Source organism: Delphinus delphis, chromosome X, assembly GCF_949987515.2.
Source record: "Delphinus delphis chromosome X, mDelDel1.2, whole genome shotgun sequence".
NCBI lineage: Eukaryota > Metazoa > Chordata > Mammalia > Artiodactyla > Delphinidae > Delphinus > Delphinus delphis.
Genome location: NC_082704.1, coordinates 65,861,851 through 65,883,715, shown reverse-complemented (window position 1 = coordinate 65,883,715; position 21,865 = coordinate 65,861,851). Strand labels below are relative to the sequence as shown.

The window sequence follows — 21,865 nt, the reverse complement described above, 5'->3', positions numbered from 1 at the left end:
GTTTTTAGTTATGGGAAAAAGAATAGGCTACTGTAAGAATAAAATTCAGTGGTTTAAAGAAATATTATTTCTTCCTTACATGACAGTCTCAATGTAAAAAGTTCAGAGCAGAAGGGCATCTCTGTTTCTTAGAGTTGTTCAGGGACGTGATTTCTTTCCAAGTCACTGTTCTTCCATCTCATAAGGAAGGGTCTGTCATCTGTAAGGTTGAAGGTGGATAGCCATTGTCTAGGTTGCAGCTGGTGGGAAGGGATAAGAGAGTGGAGAGGTGATCATACCCTAAGCCAGGCCCATAACTGGCACCCATCACTTCCCATTCACATTTTGTTGATTATAATCATCTAGCTATGCATAACTGCAAAGGAAGCTGAGAAATGTAGTCTAGCTGGACAGCCACATGTTAAACAAGGGAGAACATATTTTGGTGGGAAACTAGCAGTTTCTAGGGACTAGGCTTAGCAGGAATAAATGTTAGGACTGTTTAATACCATCTGCCATGGATTGAAAGAAACTGTGATGTATTAGCTGTTCTTGCCTTAGGTGTGGAATGTCATGTTTTCTCTCCTGGAGGGTCCTGAAGTTTAAGTATAATTCAACAGGTATTTGTTGAGCATCTCCTATGGGCAAGGCACTGTTGTTATAACGTTTCTGTGCAGGTACAAAAATAAACAGTCCTGCTTTATCACATATTGAAGAATCAGAGACTCAACTCCAGATAATGGAATATCAGACATCAGCTACGAAGAAGGGGAGACACAAACTTGAGAAATAAGGCCTTCTTGTACCTTGGAAATCACATCACACAGGTACTATACAGCTCTACCTATATATAAGTCTAGCTTTATAAAAGTGAGAATGTGGTTTCAGAGATATTAGGAAATGGGCAGAGAGCACTTGGCAGGATAATAGCTGCAAACACTAAGGTGAGAAAGGATCAGAATATAGGCAAGGGTTATAGAAGCTACTAAATGGCATTGTTACCTGGTTAATCAGCCTATCAAGTAAATGTGCAGACTGTCCTCCCCACTAAATTAACATGTTTTGGGACTCTAGGATATGAGAGCCCTTGCTTAATAATGGGTCCTTCTGTGCCTTGCTATCCTAAATCCTTCTGCCTCTTCTATGACTTCCCTTATAGGTTTATTTCCTCTAATACTAGCCATTACTCCAGCATGTCTTATTCCAAAGATGGACAGGTGAAAACAAAAACAAAACTTTGTTGGGGAAAAAATGCATAGGGATTGGCATTGGAAAGAGGAAGTTGAGCACTGTCTCTGGCTCAATTAAGAATGGCATTGGGCTTCCCTGGTGGCGCAGTGGTTGAGAGTCTGCCTGCTGATGCAGGGGACACGGGTTCGTGCCCCGGTCCGGGAAGATCCCGCGTGCCACGGAGCGGCTGGGCCTGTGAGCCATGGCCGCTGAGCCTGCGCATCCGGAGCCTGTGCTCCGCAACGGGAGAGGCCACAACAGTGAGAGGCCCGCGTACCGCAAAAAAAAGGCATTTAAGAGGGACTTCCCTGCTGGTCCACTAGTCCAGGGGTTAAGAGTCCACACTCCCAATGCAGGGGGCCCAGGTTCGATCTCTGGTCAGGGAACTAGATCCCACAAGCCACACCTAAAAGATCCCACATGCTGTAACTAAAGATCCCACATGCGGCAACTAATACCCAGTGCAGCCAAATAAATAAATAGTAAAAAAAAAAAAAAAAAAAAAAGAATGATGTAAGATGCCAACAAAGGAGTAGAAGCTCTTGCCTATAAACACTGGGGTCATGTGCCTGTGAAGTCACCAATCTAACATTCAGGTATTTAAGTAAAGGAACACCAAAGATCCCTTCACCTACTCAAGGATTGGACCTGTTACCTTCTTTAATTACAGTGATTACCTTCCTGAATACATTCTATTTCCCACAGCCTTAAAAATATTTTTATGCACTATTCCTATCCCAGCCCTCTTCTTCAATAATTTTTGCTTCTCACATTTTTAAAATTGGGTTTGTGCTTCTCAGTATTCCTGACCAAAGCAACTGAAGCTAGAAAAAAAAAAAATTAGACCTCAAAGACTTACCCAAACTGGGTGATTAAGATAATTTTTTTAAAAAATTGAGGTAACTAATGTGGTTAGGAAGGGACAGTGAGGTAGAACTTGTTACATTGAAATACAAAGTTTTCAAAACAGTACATTTTTATTTGGCATTAAACAACAAACTCCCCAATTTGTCTCAGTTGTGACATACAGACAGCTCTAGATTGCTTTTTTGCTGGTCACCCATGCTGAACAAGACTTTTCGATCTTCAAAACAACCATGGCTCAGAGATTCTGCGTTTCACTTCAGTTCACAAGTCCAAGTGTGCCTTCCATTCATCGGAGCATTTTGGCATAGATTCCCTTTGAGGCAGAAGGATAAAGATGAAGCCATTTCCTTTGTAAAAAAAGATTTTTTCACAACTTCATTTATGCCACAAAAATCAGATGATAACATGTTCTCTTATTCTTTTTTAGCAGTAGTGGTAGTCTTGGGATGCCAGAAACTGTGAAAGGAAGGCTCTTAATTACTTTCTCCTTTCTACTTTCCAATAATGCACCCCCCACCCCCATCTGAAGAAGGGGGAGTTACTGAATCCAGCTAATAGCACATATTAAACACCAAACATTATTAACATGTCAGATATACCTGAAGATTAAATTAAAATGTACAAAGCAAAAACTAGAAACATCACCTTCAAATCCTCTTCAAATTTGCTCCCTCCAGCAACTATCTTTTGCCATTCATCTATTTCCTTCTCCATTTACTTATGTTATTGTTGGCTTGCCATGTAAACTAAAGTTTAGATGGTTTGAAAGTATGTAAGAATTATAGTGAACAATAAAGTCCTGTTCCTCTGCAGTGAATTTTGACTTTAGCTTTAAGACTACCTTATGATGGAGAGGTAACATAGATTTAATTAATAAATTTCATAATTATCTAACCCAAGGTTTAATCAATAACCATTAAACAAAAAATTGTTTCTCAAAAACTTACAGAAATGAGTGGGGACAAAGGACTTTGTCCTCATCTCAACAGTGACCAGTTACTGGAATTGCATTAAACTAAAAACAGCAATCCCCAAGTTAGATTCGGAGGTAGTAATGCTTTTAAGACCAACCCTTTTTAGAATCAGGTTTGACCTTTTCTTTCACTCTTCCTCCTATCCCACCCTCTGTGAGTGATTTAAAAAATAGAAAAGGCCAAAACCCATTTGGGCCTAGATATAGAAGATTTTTTTTTTTTTGTAATTTTTCCCTCCAATTTTTGCCAATTCTTCCAATTTTTATCATTCTTAAAACTTAAGCATGGTAAATTGTTAAGCTATTTTCATTCACTGCATTATTTAATTATAATAAGTCTTTTCTTAAGCAGGTTTTGCTGGTAAAAAGGAAACGATTTCCAAGTTGTAAGTTGAGAAGCTGTTGCAAAACAGAAATCATGTCTCCATCTCCAAACTTGCTAAGTACTACCAGAGGATTGTTTTTTAAAGAGATCTATTTAGGCAGTGTATATTTGTTAGAATGTAAAAGGTAAAGAATTGAAAATAGACGAAACCTGTGTTGTTTCAAAACCAATTGTGGCTTAAGTATGAGTGGTTCCCCAAGGCTGGTACCAATGAGACTGAGGTTTGTACCAATGAGACTGAGGTTTGTACCAATGAGACTGAGGTTTGGGAATCAGTTGTTTTTCATCCCTCTTTCTGCCCACCAACAGTCACAGCCATTTTTCATGAGGGATGGGTTAGGAAAACTGAAGTGTTTATTATAAGGAAGGTTCCTGCAACTTAAGGAGCAAGCTCAGTAGAAACCCTTGCTTATTGTAGTGGCCAGAGTGGTAGAAGAAATATGGAGTAGGAATTAAACCACACATTATTATTGAGGAAATAAGCCATACCCCTAACCAGAAAACAGACCAAAAGGCAAGTTTTAAAAGTTCTCTGGGAAGGTATTCATTTTTTCATGTCTCTGGGGCCAACTGAGAACCTAGCTAAGGAGCTTATACACAATAGGCACTCAAACATACTTGTAGAGTGAATGAATAAATGAAAAAAATGAATGAACAGTAACCTCTCCTCTTATATTCCAATTTCCAAGCCAAGCAAGTGTCTTTCAGTCAAGATCTGAAATAGAATAGACACTTCTATTCAATGAAGAGTTTCACTCAATTTCTTGTTTTTTTAATTGCATCTCCAAGTGCATTTTGTACCAGATCAATTTCATTTAGCATCACCTTCTTCAATGTTTGTATGAATGAATAACTAAAAAGCTCTCTTATTCCTACTCTACAAAACATGCCAAAGAGAAGGTGATATAATTAATCATTCCATCTCAGTGTCTTACTATCACAGCTGCTCAATGAAGTTTTTTCAACTAATGAAAGAACTGCAGTCTCTTATTAAATTTGCTCTTGTGTTTCCTCCATAAGCTAGTTAGATTAAAGTGTATTTTGGTCTAGGTCTTTTAAATCTCTTCATTCTCCTCAGCAGAACAGTATTTCATTCAAGTGAATAATTTACAAAATATGGAAAATTTAGGAAGAATCTTTTTTGTTAAGTGGCTTCCTGACTCTATGCCAGGCCAATGAGCAAATACTTTTAAAACTAGTTGTTTCATCTTAATTCTCATCTTAATTTAACTATAATAAAAGCAGAATGTTAAAGAATTAAAGGACAAACCCTAAGGCCTTTTATCAGTCTTCTGGCTTCAAGCTAGGTCAATGAGCAAGTGACATTGGGACTTTCTAGAGCCAGGAAAAATGTCTTCATTTTATATTGAAAGAACCATATCTTTTTTTTTTTCCTATTTTTTCAATCTCCAAGACAAGTCAATAGGTTTTCTGGACCAGACTTAATCTACTAATTCATCCAGAGAACAGGAACTCAAGTATTTACTCAAAAATCAAAGGTGTTTCTGGATCTTCAGCTATGATCTGTGATCTATCTAATGCCCTTTAGACTAGGCCCATTTCAATTCTGTTATGTTCAGGACATAGAATGATGTATTCCACATAAAAGATGCTCTGTTAATCAAATTAATCTAAAAGCCAACCTGAGCCATTTTTTACTCCTTTAATGTCTCTAAGCCAGGCCAGGGTGGATCTAATTCACCTCCATCTTCAGCATTTAAAAGACCAATGGAGAACCATAACACCTTGCTTTAAAAAAAAAATTCCCATTTCTTTGGTCAGGTCAGGGAGCAAGTAGCCTTCTGGTATAGATTTTATCTTTCCACCTAGCTCAGCATTCAGCATACTGCCTTGCACAATTCCATTTTGCCCATGTTTTTAAATTTCATCAAATAGGCTTGGCAGTGGTTAAGTAACTTTCAGTCTGGATTCCCACACCTGTTACCTCATTTCCTCCTGTGACCATCTGATAAGGATAACATCATTTTTATATCCTAGTGCATGTGCAGTTCTGAGCCTCATAGAAAGGAATCAGTAATCATTCATTAAGCCAACAGTTAATTCCTTATATCTGTATAGAACAGTAGGCTTTGTAAAATTTACACACAGATCTCTGTTGCAGGTTCAATAATAATGACAATGAATTTTTGCATCCCCAGTTGCTATCTCTGGGAATAAGAGAAAGTAATCAGTGTCCATTCAGCAGATATGGCTTATATATTTATATATGCTAGTTTAAGACTTACAAATTGATTTTATACATTACCTTCTGCTGCCCAGAACACAATAAAGATGGACTATCTTCACATCCCTGATGCTTATCAAGGAGACTGGCACATAATAGATAATTATTATCCAGTCTTGCATTCATAGATACCTAATCCTTTACATATAAAAATGTTCAATAGTTAACAATCCTTCCTCAAATTTTTTGCCTTTTTTTCATGGTATAGTAACTGTGATATAATTTTGTAAACCTAGTACTAGGCACACCAAATGAAAAAATCAATAGTTACATTTATATGGTGCTTTAGAGTCCACAAAATGCTAACATTGCCTTATTCTCAGCTTTAGGCACAATAAAATGATAAATTTGTATATCTCTTTATGCCTATAACAGTGAGTTCACATAGTAGGCAACTGATATTAATAATCCATTCATTTAACAAGCATTTAAACCCTCAGTTTGTATAACTATTTATACTACCTTTCTCATATGGGTCAAGCACACAATGAGAATTTTGTAGAGACCATGCCTGTCTCACATAAGTTTGTTCACATAGAAAACACCTAATGTCTTATATTTATACAGCACGTTATAGTTAGAAAGCTCAATCTCATTCATTACATTTTCCTGCTACCAGGGAAAATATACTGGTAATAATTTAATTTGATATCACCAGTAAAGTCTTTATTGATTAAAATAAGCAAGATCTAATTCTTACATCCAAATAGTATAGGACATAAACCTCCCTCTTATTACTTGGGAGCATTATCTTGGATTTCATAGTACCTGAAACAATAGCTGGTACATATCAGGCACTTAATACTTATTCATTCATTATAAACATATAGCCCATTGGTATTTATACAGTGCTTTAGTACAAAGCACTTTAATATGTATTGCCTATCTAAAATTTTTAATTGTTCTATAATGAGAACATTTTTTTCCCTTTGACATCTGTAGTGCCTAGCATGGTATCTGGCACATTATAAGTGATCACAATAGCTTAAATCCCTTGTATTTCCAGTGTATTTTATGGTTTAAAAGCAGTTTTTATGTTTTCTCTTCTGCGACTTGGAATACTGTATTTTTACTCAAAATCACCATAGCCACAGAAACACAATGGCCAGAAATACATGAATTATTCATTTATCAAACACTTAATTCCTAATATCTGTACAGTATTACATACTTTTCACAAAGCACTTTATTCATGCTTCTTTTATTCCTTGTATCTACAGTGCCTAGAATGTATATACTATGTAATCAATGTTCATTCATCAACTCTGAAACTTGTAAGTCTTTAAAGTGCTTTATAGTTTACAACTCACATTCACTTATTTTTCTTCAGATCACCTAGATATAATCATAGTCATTGCATCTTTAGTGTCTAACACAGGGACAGGCACACAGAAGGAAATTAATATTGTTCAGCACACAGTCCCTGGCAATTACATCAGGGGTGATAAACTGTGGCCCATAGGCCAAATTCACTTGCTTTTTTTAAAAAAAGCAACAGAGACCAAATGGCCCGTAAAACCTACAATATTTACCATCCGACCCTTTCAGAAAGGGTGTGATGACCTCGACTTACATAATGCTTCACAACTGACAGCGCATTTTCAAATGTTAGCTGTGCATGGATGCCAATATACCATTAATGAGAATGCCTTGCTTTTTTTCTGTTTTACAGTGTTTTCATATATATTCTCAATCATTAAAATTATCTTTCCTCATGGTAAGAGGAAAAATATCAAGGAAGGGATTAATCCTCCTAAATATTCCCAACTTCTCTCATCTTTATGCCTAGAGGTAGGTATTAAACCCAGGGGCAGGATTGGTACAGTTTACCACATTATTAGGCCACTACTATGAGCAGGGAGTTCAGGCTGCCTCCTTGGGGCCTCACTCTTTCCCAGGCCCAATCCTCCTTTTTCATAACTATCAGTAGGAACCCCAAACCTCAGGAATCCTGCTCACCCAAGCTCAAAGAAGTAATATGTTGCTGGCTGGTGCTTCTCAGCAAGCTGGCACATCTGTGTATTTCTTGTCTAGTTCTTCTCATTGGCCTGGAGCATCTCTTCACATTTTCTCTAGATAGCCTGGCACTTATTTTCCACTCAGTAACCTGATGCTTTACTTCTCTCATCAGCCTAGAGCTTCTGAGGAAAGAAGGGACTGAAATATAAAGTCACCTATGTGTCCCTCTCAAGTGGAGAGGAGGTGAAGAGAAATGGAACTTTGCAAAACACCAAAACCTTAATAAATGGCTTAAAAGTGCGATAAAAACTGGCTTAAGACTGGCCCAGGCATAATATTACTGATCTAAAGGTGTGTTTCTTTAAAGTAGCAGCAACATCAAAAATGACATCTCAAAAGAAGTGGGTTTAAATGGAGATATGAGAACAGGGAAGGGAGAACTGAAAATGTCCAAGAGTAGGGAGGAGAACAATAGAAAAGAGCTGCGGTTTAGGGTTCTCATCTTGGAATTTCCTTTGGTCTTGGGGCTTCTATCCTTCCTGGATTCTGGGTCATGGGCCTCCAGCTTCCCGCCTAATTTAGTCTGGAGATATCTGTCTCTCTTGGGCCTTCTGTCTATATAGACAGGCTTGAGTTCTGGGTCTTTATGTGTGCTTGGGCCCTTCCATTTTTGGGTCATAGGTCTTCAAGCGAAGGCTTTTCATCCCATCCTGGGTCTTTGGCCTTCTGTCTCACCGAGACTTGAGTCTTCCGTCCAACTCCAGTCTAGACCTTTGGGCCTTTTATTGGTCTTGGATCATCTCACAGGCGGCCTGGCATAAGGAACAGCTCTTCAATGCTTATATTTTGATAGCTGACACTCTGCACCTATTAGGAAGGGGTTAGGAGACCCCTTTGTTACAAACACACACACACACAAAAGCATGCACACACACATGCACAAAAAGTATGCAAGGAGAGAGGACTGCATGAAATCAACGTGGGGGAGACATAGACTCAAGAAGAGACTGAAATACTCAAAGGTAAGTAGAAAGGCAAAAGCAGAGAAGAAATAAGAGAACACAGAGATGAATGCTGACATGGAAAATCACAAAGAACAAAGAGACACTGGGGCACACAAAGCAGGAAGAAAAGAGAAAATGGCCCAAGAGAGGCAGAAAGAATATGTAGAAAAGAGCAATGCAAGATAAAGAGTAGAAACAGCAGAAGGGTGGCCAGTATCAGAAAAGGTGAAATGTCAAACCATCAAGGGGAGGGGGTGACAAACAGTTCACAAAGAGAAAAAGAAGAGAGGTAGGCATAGCAAGAAGTGAGCAAAAGGCACACAGCATGTGACTCAAGAGACGCAAAGAGACAAACAGTGAAAGAAGAGCCAGATCTAGGAGAGCAAGGAGAATCAGTAACAAAATGGAAACACTAGAGAGAGACATCTAAGACAAGACACAGACCACTCTTGGGTACAAGAAAGAAAATGAGACAAAGATATACAGAGAAGAAACTAGTAAGAGAATCATGGAAATGGGTAAGACACACTTTAGTTAGAGGAGAAAGACCAAAGACATTCAAGGAAGAAATAGATAAGCAAACAAAGACACACTTATGAGTTTAAAAGATAAGCAAAGACAGACATTCAGTGGAAGAGGATAAGAAATAGAAGAGACAAAATACAGTGACGAGCATGGTAGGCACAAGAAGCATCACAAAGAGAAGACAACAAAAGAAAACAAAAAAGTGCATTAATAATTGCAATAATCTATTATAAGTGCCAATACTATTTATATTACCACTAACAATAATAATTATAATAACAGTATAAGAACAACAACAATCACCAACAACACAGATACTCTTCTACTTAAACTTTTAACTTAGGAATTTCTTACATAGGACCAAACCACACCAACTCTGTGCCACTAGATGGTATTAGTGGTCACTTGTATTGTGTCAAATGAACTTATGAAACTTCTTAGGTTACCTTTTACCTTTAACCTACTATGTGCTAGGCACTGTACTAAGCTCTTTATATACATGATTTCATTTAACCTTCACAGACAAGTCTAATCAGAATCTAAATTGCCAAAGGCTGTTCACCTAATGAGTGGCAGAGGATTTAAACACAGTATGTGCCTCTTAACATTCTGTTACAACTGTTTCCTAGGATTTCCAGGACAGCCAAATGAGGTGCCACAGGTGAGTGAATATTATAATAAAGGGCCCTTAGAGAGCACCTAGTTAACCCTCTCATTTTATAACTTCACCTTTCCCCATCCCTTATAAAACTGACTTGATTTTCACACCCTTCACAATTATAATGGCAGCTTCAGGGACTGGGTTTTCCTTAACACTAAACCTTAACTGCAGATTCTCTCACAAAAAGAGGTGAGAAAGGCCCACCCTTTCAGCAAAAAACAAAAACTTTTTTGGTTTAAATTTCTATATGTTTAGGCCTCTAAGGGTGGCAAAGGATTTATGCAGTGAAGATAAAGAACAGACAAGGTAAAACTAAATTACCCTGTGACACAACTGGTAGACAGACTATATCATCTTTGAGTTGCTTCAGGGAAACCAATTAGTAAGTAGATTACTGGTCATCCTCCCATCTCACATTCAGCTCCCCTTGCACATTAGATCACCATACCCCATCCCATACAAACCTCCAACAAACAGCTATTAGCTCTAAAGTGATCCTCACAGGATTACGCCACCACCAACTTACTTCATTCTGCTATTCTAAAATTCTAGAGTGCCAGGCATGTTGATCTTCCTTTGGTGTGTTCAAATGTCTTGCTCTTTGCACTGCTTCTGGGAAAGATAATGATTGGACAGATATGAAGGGAACAATCAGGAGCTACAAAAAACGAGAAGGAAACCATGTAAACGCCATAAAGAAGTATTAACTGAGTACTGTGCTAGAGTTATGGGAAGATTCAAATTAATGTGCTATAGAAAGTATCTCTATGGAGCTTAGAGAAGTATAAAGTTGAAGCTTTTATGTCTTTAGAGATAAAACTAACACAACTGCCTCATTCAACAGAATAGGAAACTATGGCATAAATAGGAAAATGTCTTGCCTAATAACACTTGGTGAGCCACTGGAAACAACACCATCAATCACAGCCTTATTCCTTTAGTTGGATAGTAATCTGTATAAAGCCTGTACAATCAGGACTTACTACACTGAACAGTTACCTCTATCTCCCAATCTACATCCCCCTAACCACCCTCTCTCATCACTGACCTAGAATACGCAGGGTGCTAGTTCTTTAGATCCAGCCTGACGATAGATAACTTTGTGCCACTTCTAGTCACATTCCCACTCATAGCTGTGAAGTTTCTGTCAATTAGCAGGCACAGCATAAAAAGACACAGCTCTGTTTTATCTTCTCAAACAGCTTGTTTTTTCTTTTGTCCAACAGCTATCCCAAGGCATCCTGAAGTACGTAAATGATTGGCAAAGTTCTCCAACAGGGCCTCAAGGGAGACTTTGGAGACCAGAGGGTCCAGAATGATGATCTGCCCATGATCAATGTCACAGATGTGGCAGTTGTTGTCCATGTTCTCCTAAAAGAAAAAAAATTTAGCTGAAAGGCTCTACCACATGCTACAGTCCCACCCTAAACACCCTAACTCATACAGCCTGCTATTCTCTTCACATCATCATTTTCACCCATGTCACGCCCAGTTGCTTCCCAGGTTAATTAGAAGCAGTTTTTACCAAAGCAGACATAGTTGACAATGATGAAAATAATCTAAATGGAAAGCTAAGTGCAATGAATACTGAAAAACAAGAAATTAAAGACTATTTATTATGCTTTTAGGGACAGCTTACCCACCTCTGGATGTGTGGTGGTTGTCTTGAGATTTCATCCTCCTAACTGGGCCCAGGAAAGAATCTTGGTAGAACCTCCTGGCCTAGGGTTGTTGCTCAGTGATAGTGAGTTTTTCCCTTGGAGGATCCTCATGCCCCATCTCCACCTAGGGATCGTCAAAGGGAATGGGTCATTAACACTGTAAAGCAACAAGCCTATTCTTCTGAGGAAGATCTGGAGAAGAGATAAAAGAAAAATAAATTACTTAAATGCAGTACACTGGGAAAGTCTGTCCCAATGAGTAACTAGGGGTTAAATTAAACTATGTCTACCATTTTCTTCAGATGGATTGAGGACTGGAGATTTAGAACTATGTAGAACTCTATTTTCTAGCTACCAGTCTAACAACATGCAAATTCTTCTACTCATTCAAGCTCCATTCCTTGTACCTCCCCTCATCTCCAAGACAATTTAGAGCTGAATAATTACCAAATTCCTGTATTGTGTTTTAGTCGCCAGTCTCCACTGATGAACAGTCCTCTAGAGAGTGTGGATTTTTAATGTCCTGGTATTCTCATAAAATACAATGGAGGTCAAGAAATTAAGGGGCTGAAAATAATAAAAGGAGAAGCTAAAGCTTTCTCAACCAAGAGAGCCATCAAGACACTTTAGAAAAGCTCCATTGTGGTCTGACTGTATGAGTTCTGTAAGAATTCTTCTTCACATTGCCTCAGGCTTCTTTTATAAAGTACTATCTATCTTAAGAACTGAGCAATCTATCTCAACCAAAGTGCCTCTCTCTCACCTAGTTTTGTAGCATTCCCCTCTTTTAATTTGTGTATTAAGTAGTAAGATGCTGGAGCATTGCCAAGGTAAACAGAACTGTTTTCTACTCAGTCTACATGGTACATTTCTTGAACAGCTTATAAAAATGAGGCACCACCAAAGTGCCAAGATATTCAGAAAAATCAAGAATGGCTACAGGTGTACAAAACCCCAGTTATTACAACAACTAAGCAAATCTATGCAAAAGGAAAAACAAGGTACAGAAGGCTAGGGGTCCAATAAGTAGCTTACACAGGCCCTTGGGTCTCTGTTATTCTACCCTTATGCCCAAAAAGAAAAAAAATAAAAAACTGTGTAGAAATTGATGAAAACTGGTCCATGTTCTGTTTTAAAAAGGAGAAGTGCAGGAAGTTAAAGCCCTTAAACCCATAGACAGAATTCACACAATAATAAGCTCCTTACACTACCTTTTTCTCCAGGGAGCCGGCAAGCCATCCTCTTAGATTGGTTGGAGCTTATCCAGATTCTTAAAAGGAAAGACTTGTTGAATGTAGAGCTTCTTAAAGCTGCTTGCAGTTCCTCAGGTCTCACATGCTCAGAATGTCCTTGAGAAGAAAGACAGGGCTCAGTAAGATACAAAACTGCTGAGGAAACCTCAACAACAATCAAACAAAACAAAACAAAACAAAAGCCATTAAGAAGCATTAACCTGAAGCATTAGATATAGGTGTCTCCTGTCTCTCCTCTCTAGCCTGTTGTCTCCTTAAGGTCCTGTAATGGCAAGCACTGGCAGTATCACAGAAGGACTAGGCAAGTATAGAAAAAGAACTAAATGAAAATATGGGTCAAACCAATAGCCACCTTAAGGGCTGACTAAATTTGTGGCCTAAAGATGCTGAAAATACTTCAAGATACAAGGTAGCAGAGCAATTTCTACTACTGCCTGGAAGTACAATTGCCTTGACCATTTTTAATAATTGGCTACCTGCCCTTACTATAGGATAGGAGCTCACTGAAACAGATCTAAGTCAGGTTTGCAATCTTGAAAGCACTTTTTATGTTATGGTATGGTGTGGAAAGCACAAGGTATGGCTTCCAGATCCCTGATCAAGAATTACCATATTATAAGGACATTTGTGTCAATATCAAACAAATCCTAGTCTGTGAAAGATCACTTATTCAACTCTATTCTCTAGATAAGATGTCCAATAAAGCTAAACTGGTATTCTATGATGTTCCCAATATGAGAACAAGCTTCAAAGTCTTTTGGTAACATCCTTCCCCATCCTTACTTAACCTAAGATTAGATACTTCATTGCTAAGTAAAACCTTCTAGTTAAACATGGCAGTTCATACATATTTATACATATCTACTCAGGCTCCTTCTCGAAACTCCATTAATGATAGTTGAGTGGACAATCCATATGCAATCAAATTTACCCAGAGAACGTTAAAATTAATGAATCCAAGCTCAAATTGATTTATACACTGCTTAGTTAAGGTACCTAAAAGGAAACAACTGCTCAGTCTCTCCAGGTCTTCTGAGCCACTCTGAAACATATTTACTGAGTATGGCTACTTTAGCATCAAAGCCCTCTAGTTTTGTTAAATTTAGCATGTCAGCTAAGTTTCATACAAATACTTGAGATCCAACTTGAGTTAGATTTTGAAAGACACCAGTGTTAAGTGCTAATTGTCTGTAGCCAAAAATATGTTAGCGGGAAAATAGTTTTCTTCCAAATGAGTCCTTAAGACTTGAGGCAGAAGAAGGCATTAACTCTGTTTAACCATACACAACTATACTCTTTGCCATCAGAGCTTATAAGGTTTGGTGGAACAGTTAGTTAAGTTCAGATATCAGTTTCCTTCTCTTTAAGCTGCTAAAAAATTTCCCCAGGACGCTTTCACATATAATATTTTAGCAGCCACTACAGATCAACTTTTAATTCTTTACTTCAAGTCACAAACTCCCATCCAGGTGTACATTTGATGATCAGGGCCCAGCTACCCTGAAAAGAAATTATATCATAGCAGCCCTGGGTCTTAAGATCTTCTATAATTTAGGGAGGTGGTTAGAGAAATGTATAAATAAGCTACAGAAAGATAGTAGAAAAGCTCAAGGTGGTTATAGGAAAAGACACACAAAACCAGGGTCAGAAAACTCTCTCCAATCCTATATATTAAGGTTCTATAAGGAGGAAAATCAGAAATCACAATAACCATTTAGAGAAATGCCAAAAAAATTTTAGTGCTTCCTTTCTTGATCCTTTGAAAATGATAAAATGTAATTTTCAGGGGTTGAGGTATTTAATTCAAGTCCCTGTCTTAATTCATCAGCAGTCCTTGACACTGAAGTTGAGATGGATGGTGATTTGATCCAAAGTCAGAGCCAGGACCAAAAGCTGTGTTCTTATTCCCGGTTCAGAACTTTTTCATAATTTTGCCAGCATCTCACTCCTTCTACCCCCAAACCCATGAAAAAGAATAGTGATTCACTCCATCCAAGAAAACTAGTGCTTCATTAAAATGCATTTGTAAAAAGCAAGGAATACTGGAGTAGTGCCTGTAAGCCCTCAGTTTACACAGCTCCTGACCCAACTGATCAAGGTGCTCCCTAGGCACACCTCGCATTTTCCCCTTGCTATCACTTTGCTTAGTAAGAGTGTTTTTCCCCTACTCTTCTTCCTCTATGCCCCACAGAATTTCCCAAACTTTTTATGGTACTCATCAAATTGCCCAACACCATAATAATTTGTCCATTTCTGCATCCTCCATGAGATAGCAAATTCCTGGACAGGAACTATGTCTTTGGTATTACTATTTATTCCAGTGCCTGGTCCAATAAATATTTGTTGCATAAGGATTATCGCAAGTTTGAAGATGCCCACATTCCCAGAGCATCCCTTTCTACAACTGCTAGAGATTTTATTTCAAGCAATGAACTGAAATACAACTCCAAGATTAACCTTTGGATGCTGTCTAGGGCAGGCTTCAATCCACCTAAAATCGATCCATCCTTCCTCTTGAGTGGGGGTACCAGCTCAGAATTCATCCCTTTAAAACAAATTCCAATAAATATAGTTGTATATTAATATTGAATGATAATTTGATTAGCAGCAATAACAGATTTCATAAGCATAGACCAGTGTTTCTCAAATTGGGGTGATAAGATCCCTGGGGGTTTATGGATATATTCTCATGGATCCCCAAGTTCTACATAAATTATTTTAAAAATTATATATCTTTGACAAAGATATCTTGAAATTGGAAAACATGTTTATATTGCAAATAACTTTAAGTCAGTGTTCCTCAAAACACATATTCTTTAGGATCTCAAAAAAAATTTGTTTCTTTAAAAGGTGTTGCATCCTGACAAGTTACTTCAGTTTGAGAAACAATGGCATAGACCACGTTTCCAAGAAGGCTCAAGACCATCCGTATATTACCTCCAATCGGTCAGACAAATAATGTCTTTAGGCATTGGTAGGGGGGAAAACAAGCTGTTAGGAAATACGGATATGAATTAAAATGGGCAGTAAGAAAAGCCCAACTCATTAGTATGATTCTTCTTGCTCCTGCTGGGATACATGTATATGCACAGAGAAGTGCTTCAAATTTGATGTTAATATTTTTCAGCTGGATCTTTGTGTTTGTTTAACATCAAAGAGGCTAAGTTTTTTCGCTTACCAAAGTATCTGTTGAAAAAGGTGAGGGGAAAGAACATATCAACTTCATCATAAAGTAGGTGAGGTCATGGTTTTCTTATAAAACATACTTCTCCATTGCCCTCTTGCCAAACAGGTTCCACAAATATCTCAAACTAAAAAGACACTGCTACTCTCATCTGTTCTTGGGCAGAGATCTAACAAATCGGATTTATACCCCCAATCCCTAGAGCTTGAAAAGCATAAGCTTCAAACAATTAACAATCAACAATTTGTCAGCCTTGGCATATAGCCAAACACACTGGCTAGGCCTTATCTCTAATCACTTTCCATGGCTCCAAAAGAGGTAAAAACCAAATGACATTAAAATAAACCAATTGTACTACCCAGATGGCTGCAATATTAATCACGTCCTAGACCAAAGACAAAAAGTTAACCCACCTCCTTTAAGTTTATCCTATTAACTTCAAACCCTAGTGTGCTCCCTTTTTAAATCTCTATAACTTATAATTCACACAAGACAGCACTTGATTATCATATCCTAGAGTTATTTCAAGTGTGCTTATATTAGCGCCTTTAACAAGACAACCATCTTGGGGATGAGATTATATAGGACTATATCATTTCTACCCCTCACTTCAGTGTAACCGAGCATAGGGCCAGATACACAATACTAACTCTGTTATTTTGTTTGTTAACTCATATGGTGATATATAAATTGCAGATGAGGTAGAAACATGGAAGGAGACTTATAGGACCCTCTGACTTTTCTATGGGTAGCATCTAAAAGAAAGAAAACAGAACAGGGAAAAGATTACTTAATAACTGCAAAGTAGTACTTACAGTATTCTAAAGAGCCAGAGACTTCTTACAGCTGTCCAAGGAGCTAGTAGTGCAAACAGCACCCTGAGCTGGGCGAATCTTTTGACATCCTTCTCAGAGAAGAGTATCCTTTCTCAGTGATTACAAAGAACTGCTGTAGTGATAACTAGTTATTTGCTCCAGCAGTTCCATATTAAATACTTCTCTGCCACCAAACACCCTGTACACTAGAGCTGGAACACTATTCATTTTTACCAGGCAGCTACCTCACTGTTGAAATTTATATCCGAAAGAATGATTAGACCTTGGCTTATTTTTCTTTTCATATGAAATGGGGAAACTGGTTCCATCATTTCTAAGTCCTCACTTCAGTGTGGTGCTTTAGGCTACTTTAAATTAGCAGAATTAAACAGGGGGCATTTTATGTAATAGATTAATCAAATAAATTGATCTATGGTTTTCAAAAGCACCTCAGCATATGTTCTCTCATTTTTATCCTTTTACAGCAATCTTCTTGAAATAAGTAGGGGCTGGTTGGAGCTCCAGATGAAAAAATTTAAGGATTAGGAGGTTTAGGTAGTTTTTCTAAAAGTGAAAATTGTTAAAGCCCAAACAAGGAATGGTTTGAAAATGGTGGTAGAGCCCAAAGATACTGGTCTTAAGAGTTCCACTCTAGAACTCCTTTGATCATACTAAAATATCAAAGTCACAGTGGTCTATCCACAGACCCACCACCCTTAGTAAAATGAGAGACACTGGTCATCAGGTACATGGTATAAATAGGTTTTTAGACTTCAAAATTTCAATGACCAGGTTATCAATTCTAACTTGCAATCTTCCTTACAACATAAAAACTTAACAGCAACTTTTTGGTTGTATCTTGGCAGTTGACACTATACAATGGCAATATACAAGAAGAGAGGAGAGAGTCTTAGCCAGGCAATCTGCTTTGAAAGGAAGAATGCACAGATAGTGCTAAACTTCCTTCCTGGGGAGACAATTTTCAATTGATACTTATGTATAATGAAAACCCAAAATAAAGGATAGCAATCCAGTTCCCTTGGGTCTGACTTGCCTTGGGCATTTTGCCTAGTAAAGCAGTAAGAGGGGGGTAGGAATGGTTCCTGTCCCCAGAATGTGAAAAGAATTGGAACTGGGATCATTGACAAATGCAGGAAAAGGAGTGAAGGCCCAGCCACCTAGTTCAGGCTTGCTTTTGGTAGTCAATACTGCACAAACACAACATCAAAGTGGTAGGGAGATCTTGGGCTGATGGGCTAAAAAATGGGACAATTAATACTGTGTTAATAACACCGAAGGGGTTGTGGGAGGTCAGCACTACTCAGAAGTAATGCAAAGAAGGAAGTGGAAGGGTCCATGTCTAACGGGCCGGACCAAAGAAAGTGCAACCAAGGTATTACAGAAATTCAAAATGGGCAAAACAATGACATCTGAGATTGTTAACGTTTTAAGTCCAAGAGAAAAGCATTTTGCTCAGTCAACATTTCCCATCAACTATGCAAAAGGGGCAGGGCAGGAGCAGGAGGGGCAAGAGAGCACAATCTTATCTGGATACATGGACACCTGAAATTGTGAGCATTAATATTCCATAAGAAGGGTCCAAGGGCAGGCAAGTGGTCTGGAGAGGGAAGATAATGGCAAGACTATGACTACTTGGAATTTGATACACTGGAGCCAATGCAAAAGGAGTGGGAGTATGGGTCGTTGTTTGATGGACAAGTTCACAGCATACTGCAGTGTTTATACTTTATTATGCCATGGGAAGCTGGAGCTGGGAATGCTTGCCTAACAAAGCCAGGGAGGAAAAACCCATTGCTAAATGCCATTGTGCTCATCAGCAGTCCCAGTAGAAGTTTTGTGTCATTAGCAGCCCCTGCAGTAATGCAAAGGGGGTGCAAAGGGATGCTATCCGACTCTAAAAAGAAGAGAGAATAGATAATTGCAAATATTCACATTATCAGTCCAAAAAAGGGGCCTTAGTCAGTACCTCTGATGTATACAGTGAGGGTACAGGGGTCCTATCTAATGATCGTACTTTTGATATGTTATTGGTGCATATTAATTGTCCAAGAGCTGAGGTCATGATAGTTAGCTGAGGGGATATGACATTAGTCTACTGATAAAGACAACAATTTCAATTATGTATATTAACGGTCCACTAGAAGGGACCTTGGGGGAAAACAGTATCCCCTGCAGTATTACAAAGGAGATAAAATAGTCCTAGAAGTAACAGGGTTGTGAAAAACTGCAATTCTGCACATTAACTGTCCAAATAGAAAGGTCTTGGTGGTGGGCACAACCTACTGGAAGGCATAGGAAATGTGGGGGAGGAGGGGATCCTTGTCTACTGCCCAAGAACCAAATGCAATTATGCACATTAACAGGCCAAGGAATGGGGATATATGGGTCAGCAACCCTGATATACTGCAAATGGAGGGCAACAGGATAAGATGAACTAAGTTGCAGTTATGTACATTAATGTCGAAGGGACATGGTGTGGTCAATTAAAATCGTATACCTTGTACAAATATAAGGATCTTAAAGTAGCAGGCACTCCCTGCTAAAAGACAAAGGGAGTGGGGAGATAGGTGCCCCCATCAACTGTACAGGAACATGCACAAATGCAATTATGCACAATAACAAGCCATAAAAAGAGGCCTTAGTGATCATTACCCCTGCTGTACTACAAAAGGGGTCTGAGAGGATAGGATCTTATCCATATGGGATGAGCCATGTGCAGTTATGCACATTAATGTCCAAGGTGACTGGTTGTGGTCAGTTACAATTGTGCACCTTGACTGTCCAAATTTAACAGTCCTGTGGAGGGGGCACTTCCTGCTGGAAGGACAGGGAATGGAGAGGTGTCCTTGTCTAGTGCACAGGAACCCAGACAAATACAATAACAGGACAAGAAATGGGACTTAGGGGTCAAAATCTTTGTGGTACTTCTAAGGGGTTTGAAGGGGAAGGATCCTAATGTAATTGTCATTACACGTATTTGAGAAAGGGGCCTTAAGTGGACAGTACCCCATGCAGTAAAGCAAAGGGAGTGTGAAAAGAGTCAGGGACACAAGTTAACTCAAAGGACCATGGACAATTTTAATTACACATAGTCACAGTCCCAAAACAAGGGCTTTAAGGTAGTAAGTAACCTGTGCTTCAATAAGTGGAGTCCTGATCTAAAAAGCACAGTTGTGGACAACTGAGAATGTATACAAGACAACTAAGATTGTGCACATTAACTGCAGTAGTGTGTAAGATCTTGAGTAGTAGGCACCTCCTGTTGGAATATAAATAGAATGGGGAGGGTCCTTACCTGGTGTACAGGTACAGGAGCAAATGTAAGTATACACATTAACAGTCCAAGAAAACTTATCTTAGCTAGTCAGAAGCCCCCGCAGTAACGTAAATGGGGCAAGGAAATGGGATCCTAATCTAACATAAGGGAGCATGGGTTACTGAAATTATGCACGTTTAAACTCTAGAGGAAAAGCAGCCACAGTTGATCAGGACCCCTGATGCAAAGGAGGTGAAATGTGATGGGATCCTAGTGTAATTTTGCACATTAACTGTCCAAAAGAGAAACTAGTCAGTAGTCCCCCTATAATACTAAGAACTCAAGATATTAGCTTGTCACGAGGGCACATGCACAATGAGTCCCAAGAGAAGGACTCTGAGTCACTAACATCCCCTGATATAATACAGAAAGGGAGGGATATTAAAGACAGGGGCCTTGAACACTGGAATTTTGCATGTAAATACTCCCAGAAAAAGTAACGGAGGTAATTAATACATCTTCTTATAAAACAAAGAGAGTACAAGGGACTTAAGTGAAAGATATATTTGTGGTCAATTACCATGGTTCACTTTATTCTAGTACAAAGGTCTTGAGTAAAGGGCATCCACCACTGAATACAAGGGAAGTTAGTGAGGTCTTTATATACTGCAGAGGAAGAAGGACAAATGCAATTGTGCATTAACAGTGAAAAGAAGGGGCCTTGGTGTTCAGGACCCTATGCTGTAATGCTGACAGGGTGTGAGAGGATGGGATGCACCACAACAGTCCCAAGTACCCTCTGTGGTAAGGGTACTGGAGTAGAAAGGGACTGGAAACTAGACTGACAGAAAGGACCATAGTTGCAGTTAAGCATCTTAAGAGTCCCAAAAACGCTCCCATGTAATGCAAAGGGAGTAGGAGGTAACGGGATTCTAGACCAACAGAAGGGAACACAGGTGCAATTACCATCATGACAGTCCCAAATGCCCTCCCAGGTAATGTAAAGGGGGTCATGGGATCCAAAACTAACAAAAGGGACCATATCTGCATTTAAACACATTCACAGATCCAAGTACCTTGTGTGGTAATGCAAACAAAGCTGGAGGGGATGGACCTCAGACTGAGAAGGGACCACAGCTGCAATTAAACACTTTAATAGTCCCAAGTGCCCTCTGCTGTAATGCAAAGGGAGTAAGAGGGCATGGGAAGTGAGACTAACAGAAGGGACCACAGATGCAATTAAGCACTTCAACAGTCCCAAATACACTCCTAGGTAATGTTAAGGGAGTTAAGAGGGCATGGAATCCTAGATTAACAAAACAGATTACAGCTGCATTTAAGCACCTTTCTGTCCCAATACCAACAAGTAATACAAATGAGTAGAAAGGGATGAGATCCTAGAATTACAAAGGAACCACAGCCAAAAACGAGCACAGTGACAGTCCGAAATATGTTCCCAAGTTACGTGAGGGAATTGGAGTGCTTGAGAAAGTACACTTAACAGATGGGACTACAGCTGCCACTAACCACTTTAAAGGTCTCAAATACCTCTGCAGTCATGCAAAAGGAGATAGGTGGGAATGGGATCCTAGGTTAACATAAGGGATTGTACCTGCATTTAATAAGCACATTAACAGTCCCTTGTAGCCTCTGTGGAAACGCAAATCAAGTAGGAGGGGATGGGATCCCAGACTAACAGAAGGGACAGGAGTCCAATTAAAATAGTCCCAAGTGCCCTCTGCAGAAATGCAAAGGGGGAGGGGTGGGATAGGGAGGGTGGGAGGGAGGGAGACGCAAGAGGGAAGAGATATGGGAACATATGTATATGTATAACTGATTCACTTTGT

The 21,865-nt window shown here is 38.9% G+C and overlaps 1 long non-coding RNA gene across 7 annotated transcripts; it reads right to left on the bottom strand.

The window, feature by feature from the left end:
- Positions 1 to 2,167: 2,167 nt before the first annotated feature.
- LOC132418536 (uncharacterized) lies at positions 2,168 to 21,785 on the bottom strand. 7 transcript variants are annotated; one of them, XR_009518012.1, is made up of 8 exons: positions 16,742 to 21,785; positions 15,200 to 15,287; positions 12,701 to 12,838; positions 11,472 to 11,681; positions 10,877 to 11,199; positions 10,355 to 10,486; positions 7,639 to 9,234; positions 2,168 to 2,532 (listed from the first exon to the last, which is right to left on the bottom strand). It is a non-coding gene; the product is annotated as an uncharacterized lncRNA (long non-coding RNA). The 7 variants fall into 7 exon arrangements; XR_009518010.1 differs by having other exon boundaries at positions 2,168 to 9,234; XR_009518011.1 differs by having other exon boundaries at positions 2,168 to 8,505.
- Positions 21,786 to 21,865: the final 80 nt, after the last annotated feature.